Raw genomic sequence first — 7723 nt, 5'->3', positions numbered from 1 at the left:
AGTCTGCCCAGACTGAAGGTTAGCTAAGGTCAGGTGCCAGTTCTGGTTCCCCAGCAAAACCCTGTTTCACTGGACCTCAGTGTACACTTCAGCTGAACTGCAGGATTGTTGCGCGCACTCAACAGGCCAGGAAGAACGACGCTGCTACAGGATCCTTCTGCACACGTTTATTCAGTCCTGTTTCTTCTTTCTCCATATATCTCCCCTGTTTATATCTCCCCTGTTTATATCTCCCCTGTTTATATCTCCCCCGAACCCTGGGCCTCTCACTCTTTTATACTCTCAGTTCCCATCCACGCACCAGCAGGCCACGCCACCTCACCAGGGTCACGCAGCTTCAGCTAATCAGGGCAGCAGGGGCAAATCTCCATCAGACTGGATTCACCTGTATCCTGGTACACCTGCCCAGCACTCAAGATGTTTGTGTCTTATATGAGGAAGTCAGGTGCAAGTCATATGACTTAGCTGCAGTCCCTGGCGCCTTTGGGACTGCCGCCACACCCGCTCCCCACAATTCCCCCTTTTTTCTTTTTTGGCAGAGAGAATGTCTGTAGATAGCCCCCCGCAGCCATGCCCCTTACCCGTCCTTGGGTGACAAACAGCATTGGTTTGATCCCTGTCTTAGGTTGGTGACATGCCCAGGGAGTCTTATCACTGACTACCTCTCTATCATGCCAAGCCACACCTGGGGAGATTGTGTTTTGCTTGTGGCAGGTGCATCAAAAGGCCAGGATGTTGATTAATCTATGGCCAGATCTTAATTGCTGCAAGCAAGCCTCATGGGTGAAGGTAGAGGTCTGATCCCCAGTGTGCAAGCATAGGGGCCCTACACAAAACCATCCCTTAGGCTCATCACCCAGAGAGGTCTTGGCCAGCTCCCGTGTCGTTTTTCCTAGGGGAAGGGAACTAGGACACTGAACCTTCATGCAATCAGACGTGCCTTCCACAGGATGCCAACAGCAAGCTATCCTCTGTGCAGTGCTTAGCCTCGCACCCCACGGCATAACGCAGCATAATTTCTTTTAGAGCGGCAAACCGAATCTGAGGAGATTGTCCCGCCTCCACTGCAGCAAAAGCCTATGCTACCATGGCGAAAGTGCGGACCGCACACTCTGCACCTAACACATGTGCCCAACACAAAACACACACACACTATAACAAGCACACATCCCAGGGCTCTCATCCCCGCTCATCTTCCCTGAAGCAAGGGATAGATGGCCAGCGGGGCTATCTCTTTAAGGGGAATTCAGGGATCAAAAAGCGTGGAAAAATTTGAATGTCATGTCGAGCTGGTATCGGCTTCTGGAATACCGAAAGGATCTCTCATCTCGGCTCCATCGTTTGTGCTTGTGGGAATATCCACCACATCCACAGGGGCAACTGGATCAGGAGCCTCATTCTTGCAGCGTCTCACCAATCTCTCCGGCACGAAAAGAGGTTCTGTCTGGTCCTGTGGAAACACACAAACAGACCCTCTCGCCCACGTCAACACCTGATCCTGTCGATCCCCAGGGGAGATGGACACAGTACCTCGTGGTGATGAGACCATAACCTCAATCACCTGTGTGTCCATCTGGGGAGTCAATATGAGAGTCAAGTTTTCACTAGCTTCCCCTCTGTTGGGCAATGATTTCCATGCCCTTATAGCAATCTGATTCACCTGCTCAAACACCTGCAGTGGATATCCTGTTTGTTGTTGTGCAAATCTACCTTGATCAAGCAGCATATCTCTATCCCATGCAAATTCAGCTTGATCAGTGAAAATAGGACATCCCAGCAAGGAGAATCTATCCTCTTTCCAGACCTCCGGACAGAAGGTCTGCCCATAGATGGCTGACGAGGAGGCATAGGGAGGGGGAGCAGAAGCTAATTCGCCTTCCTCCTCCGCCTCAGCTCTTTTATTTTGTCCTTTCTGTCCACCTGATAACACTGTGTCTCCTTTCTTTTTCCTTTTTCTTTTTAAGCCCTTCTCCTCTTCCGACATACTTTCTTGTTGCTCTATAAGGATTTTCTGACCTGTCTTGACTGCCTCTTGATTCAAACAGTAACAGAGTCCATATATCAGAACAAGCAAGACCAAAACTATCAGACCTACCCACAAAGGGTCAATGGGAGAAAAAAGCATAACTACACAGCGAGGATCTATTGATCACTACACTGAGGTTATCATAGTTCCTTAACTTGTCCCCAAACCGGGAACCTTAACTTGTCCCAAAGCCGGGAACCTTTCGTTACCTTGTGCCTGCTTCCTGGCAACTTTATGCTTGCCTCTATTTTATCCGAGGTCCTTCCCAAACTCCTGGGTTACTTTGTGCCTACTTCCTGGCAACTTTATGCTCACCTCTATTTTATCGAGGTCCTTCCTAAACTCCTGGGGTCGCAAGTTTCACTCACCGTGAACTTACCCTGCCGGCAACCACTGACTGCTGAAAGTTCTGAACTCGGTGGGGGAGTCGGTTCCCCGTACGGGCCACCAATTGTCACGCCTGCTCTCGACCAGCAAGAACGATGCGACCACCAGTCCTTCTAACAGCAGTTTATTCAGTCTTCATCTTTCTTCTTTCTCTTCATCAGTACCGTTCCCCAGCTGAAGAGTTCTGAATCCACGCCGGATCCTTCTCAACAGTCTGTTTTACGGGAACCTTTATTAACCACTTCTTCCCCGTTATGCAGTTCTGAATCCTCCCTGTAGCAGGGGGTCTTCACTCGTGCCTGAAGATGTTTCTTTTCCCGGGTTTTCTCGTCCCAGGTCTTCTCGTCCCAGGTCTTCTCGTCCCGTCCCGAGTTTTTCTTCCCGGGTTTCCGGCACCAACTGTTACGCGCGCCCAACTGGCCAGGAAGAACGACGCTGCTACAGGATCCTTCTGCACACGTTTATTCAGTCCTGTTTCTTCTTTCTCCATATATCTCCCCTGTTTATATCTCCCCTGTTTATATCTCCCCTGTTTATATCTCCCCCGAACCCTGGGCCTCTCACTCTTTTATACTCTCAGTTCCCATCCACGCACAGCAGGCCACGCCACCTCACCAGGCACGCAGCTTCAGCTAATCAGGGCAGCAGGGGCAAATCTCCATCAGACTGGATTCACCTGTATCCTGGTACACCTGCCCAGCACTCAAGATGTTTGTGTCTTATATGAGGAAGTCAGGTGCAAGTCATATGACTTAGCTGCAGTCCCTGGCGCCTTTGGGACTGCCGCCACACCCGCTCCCCACACAGGATAACCAGGTGTACTGGCTGGTGGTGTGTGTCAACTTGACACAGGCTGGAGTTATCTCAGAGAAAGGAGCTTCAATTGAGGGAATACCTCCATGAGATCCAGCTGTTGGACATTTTCTCAATTAGTGATCAAGGGGGGAGGTCCCCTTGTGGGTGGTGCCATCCTTGGGTTGGTAGTCTTGGGTTCTATAAGAAAACAAGCTGAGCAAGCCAGGGGAAGCAAGCCAGTAAGTAACATCCCTCCGTGGCCTCTACATCAGCTCCTGCTTCCTGACCTGCTTGAGTTCCAGTCCTGACTTCCTTTGGTGATGAACAGCAGTGTGGAAGTGTAAGCTGAATAAACCCTTTCCTCCCCAGCTTGTTTCTTGGTCATGATGTTTGTGCAGGAATAGAAACCCTGACTAAGACACCAGGGGAGGTAATTCCAGATGAAGAAGCACATTGAGCACCAGCTTGGCAATGCTGGAGGCTCTAAGAAGATTGTTCCAGAACACATCCCAACACACAGGGACTGAGATCCTAGAGACAACTGGTCTATGACTCTCAGAAAGGCTGGTGAAATGGGTAGTTTTGTTAAAAAAAAAAAAAAAAAAAAAAAAAAAGGTGAGAAGGGCACTACTGGATCAGCCGTAGCCTGGGGCTGCAGGATACGGAAAGATCCCAGCCTTCTGAGAGCGGTTGACACAGTGTCACTCTGGGTTTACCAATTCCTGTCTTGATTCATGTTTGTTGACATCTGACTCTACGATGCCACATGTTCAGGTTCTTTAGAGAAACAGCAGAGTTAAAATAAGGTCATGAAGGGACCCTCATGCAATATGACTGGAGCCCTTACAGGAGAAGATATCAAAGAAGGAAGACTGTGCAGAGAAATGGGGTGCAGCTGCCATTTGCAAGCCAGGCAGAGGGGTTGCCAAAGAAACCGGCAGGCTGGCATCAGGATCTTAGACTCACTACCTACAGAGTTGTGAGGGCTCAGCTCTAATTTCTGGCATGAGCCACTGGTGTAGGGCTCTTCATTTGGGGCAGCAGAGCAGACATTGACACTTGGCGATGCTGTAACTACCCTAAAGCTGGGGCATGGGTCATTGGCTGTTCTTCCTGGCATGAAACCTAGGCCTCCCTTGGTTGTTCTCAGAAGACGTGCAAGGTCTGCGGATAGAGTCTTCCTCCAGCTATGGTCCCCAAGGAAAGAAGGAAGGAGGCAATAGTGCTCTACTCAACCTGATGGGGAAAAGAAAAGAGACATCAAGGCTTGGGAGAAAGCATGGGTCTTCCAGAATCCCACAGCTGGAAATAGTTGTGTGAGCTCTCAGTATTCTTTGGTGTCTACATTTTCTAGAGAAGAGTCGTCCAGGGTGTCCTCCTATGGGAAAAAGAGTCTAAGCTCAAGATGTCTTTCAAAATATACACGGTAAAATGCCCTGGGCCTCTCAGGACACACCCACAGTATTCTAAGCCCTGTCAGATGTGGTAGAGCCCAAGAGAAGCTTGTAGTATCATCATTGCATTGGAGAAAAAAATGTAAAACAGAAAAATATTAAGAAAACAGAGCCACCACCCTCGATTTAGCGCGTGCACTTGTATCGAGATAAAGTGCACTGTAAAGAAACAATTAGATCCTAAGCCTGTAGATACCAGCTAAATCCAGCTGTAACTGCCTCATAAACTTGGAACTTCTGACACAGCCTCAAGAACCCACTTTCTCCCACGCGCTGACGGTGTGCCTGGCCTTCTGCCAGTTGCAAAGCTGGAAACTCCCCGACTTAAACAACATCTGGGTGTTTCTGCTTCCTATAAGCTGGGGATGAAGGTTAAAAGTTTAATAAATGTTTTCTCTCAGTCTGGGTATCTGTGTGTTTCATCTACCTCCATCACCACGTCTTCTATATGTGTGTCATAAAGAAAAAGCAGAGGCTATAAACAAACGCAGACAGTGGGAGTGGTAGCTTCTTGTTTCTGTCTGCGGTTGGGCAGTAGCCTTCATCCTTCTGTGACATGGTCCTTTCCCACTTTCCTGTCTCTCCAGTACAGGCCTGGTCCTGCTTTCTAGGAGTTGACAGCTCTGCTAGAGCACTAAGCATCGTTTCAAAAACATGTTCCCGTGTGTCATTTCCTTCTTATATTTTCTACCTCTTCCTTCCCCACCCTAGCCACCCATTTGCCCCTCCCCCTCCGGCCCCGCCTCGCTGGACTAGAGAGAAGAGCTCGCAGCTATTCTTCCTTGACCTTTGGGGAGCAAGGGGAGGCCTCTTCCCTTCGAGCAGAACTTGCGCTAGTTGAGGTCGGCTTGGAGGAGGTGACTCTGAGGAAGGGAAACACAGTTGCAAGAGTGCCGCATTCAAAGGGATTGGGAGCTGCTGTGGTGTGGCTCGCCCCTGGAGACCCACTCAGGCGGACGCTGCAGAATGTGGAGCTCAAAGCTTGTCTGGACACAACAGCAAGACTCCTCGGTTTGGAAACACAAGCCAACAGCAGCTGCAAGCAGAGAAGAGCATGGGCATGGGGGTGGGGGTGGGGGGCAAATGGGAAAAGTGCTAAGGCATCGAGCTCTACAACTTGAATAGAACTGTGGATGTTTGTAAGGGAACCCAGAGTGCATCCAAGATGGCTGCCGGCTTTCTCTAGGAGCGAGAAATCAAGCAAGGGTTTAGATGTGGCCCTTCCTCTTCCCATAGCATTGCCTCTGATAGAGCCAAGAAATCCTACCCCATTCTATTAAATGATGCTGTCCAGGGATGTGACTGTGAGCACTGGTTCATGTACTTTAGTAACAAAAAACAGAGGGGCGAAGAATGCAGACTTGGGAGCCATGCGTCCTGACCCACCACCAACCAATGCGGCAATCCAGGGACCTTTGGAGAAGGCTTTTACAACTGGCACCAAGGCATGTCCCTTAGAGGCAAGACAGTGTGAATGCTAGCCACTTAGGAAAGTTTGAATTTTCAATTAGGTGATCCTATTAGAGAGACCAGGAGAGATACACTCTAAGTATGTTTGTTTTAATGGTCTTAACATTTATTTTATGTGTGTGAGGGTTTTTCTTGCATGTAATTCCATATACCATGTGTGTGCCTGGTGTCCACTGAGGTCAGATGAGGGCATCAGATCCCTTGGAAATAAAGTCACAGATGGTTTTGAGCTGTCATGTGGGTGATGGTTATCAAACTCAGGTTCCCCCGGAAGAGCAACACGTGCTCTTTACCACTGAGCCATTTCTCCAGCCCCTACATTTCTTATTAAACCAGTGAGATGGCCTAGTGGGTAAAAGTGCTTGCTGTCAAGCTCAGTGACCTAAGTTTGATCCCTCCAACACATATGGTGAAAGATGAAAAGCAACTTATACAATCCGTTCTCTGATATCCACTCCACATGCATGCTGTGACACACATGCACTCCCATGCATAAATACATAAATAAATGTAAAATTTTAAAAATGCCTTGTTAAAAAATGTATCAATGACAGTTTGCATTCTTGTCTACTTTGTAACATCTTTAACATCCTCTGTACCTTTTACACTTACAGCTTGTCCCTCCTCAGGCTAGTCATTTCAAACATTCAGGGGCCACCTGAGTCCACCTGTGACAAGAGAACAGGAAAGACCTGGAAGAATTTCCTTATCTGTAAAGTGAAAGATAAGGCTCTCTGCAGCTTTCAAAAAATCACCCTGGAATAGACTGCTGGAGATTCTTCAAAGGTGTCTCACTCTGTGTGTGTGTGTGTGTGTGTGTGTGTATGTGTGTGTGTGTGTGTGTGTGTGTGTAAGTATGTATATGTGTGTATGTGTGCATGTATGTGAGTATGTATGTGTGTATGTATATGTGCATGTATGTATGTATGCATGTATGTATGTGTATGTGTGTATGAGCATGTATATGTGTATACATATGTATGTATGTATGTATGTGTGTGTGTGTGTGTGTATGTACATGTGTATATGTGTGTGAGAGAGGGTTTCGTTTCAGTGAGGTGGAAGATGATCAGCCTAAGGATCAATCATTTGCTTCTGCTTCATGCCAGGTAATTCTATACTTCATTGTTTTATATATCTGTCAAACTTCATGTCTGATCTTGTTGGAAGAACTGGTTCATGGCTAAATAAAGATACTGACAACCCTTGCACAGTGTAACCTGCAACCTGCACTGGCAACCCCAGTGTAGCCTCTGAATTGCTCATCAAGGAGAAAAGTCACTTGCCAGGGATCACAGAGCCAGGTGACAAGCATGGAGGTGCCCTATGCTCTGAGTGGCTGTAAAGGACATATGGCTCTATGGTTGCACCCTATAAAGTAGTGTATCATTCACAAAATATCCCCAACTACCTAGTCAGGTTACTGTTTAACTGTGAGCGGTATGGTAGGATGTGAGCCCGACCTAGATCCGTAGGTCAAGCATGTACGATGTAGGCAGAAGGGTCCACAAAGGTCAGTTCTCCATGTCGCAGTCTTGGCTCTCTTGACAAGTGTTCTGACAAGAGGACACACTGCCCAGTAGGGATCTCC

The 7723-nt window shown here is 48.1% G+C and overlaps 1 long non-coding RNA gene across 3 annotated transcripts in view; it reads right to left on the bottom strand.

Moving 5' to 3' along the window:
• The window catches only part of Gm32838, a 111371-nt gene that overhangs the window by 82133 nt on the left and 21515 nt on the right, over nt 1-7723 (bottom strand). The window contains exon 3 of one of the 3 annotated variants that reach the window (XR_378160.3): nt 3830-5698. The exons of the other annotated variants lie outside the window; for them this stretch is intronic. This is a non-coding gene — a long non-coding RNA (predicted gene, 32838). Of the gene's footprint in view, nt 1-3829; nt 5699-7723 lie in introns of those variants that run through there. 3 annotated transcript variants of the gene reach the window in all.

This window comes from Mus musculus, chromosome 6, assembly GCF_000001635.26.
Source record: "Mus musculus strain C57BL/6J chromosome 6, GRCm38.p6 C57BL/6J".
In the NCBI taxonomy this organism is placed as follows: domain Eukaryota; kingdom Metazoa; phylum Chordata; class Mammalia; order Rodentia; family Muridae; genus Mus; species Mus musculus.
This window is presented reverse-complemented; position numbering and strand designations above follow the sequence as displayed.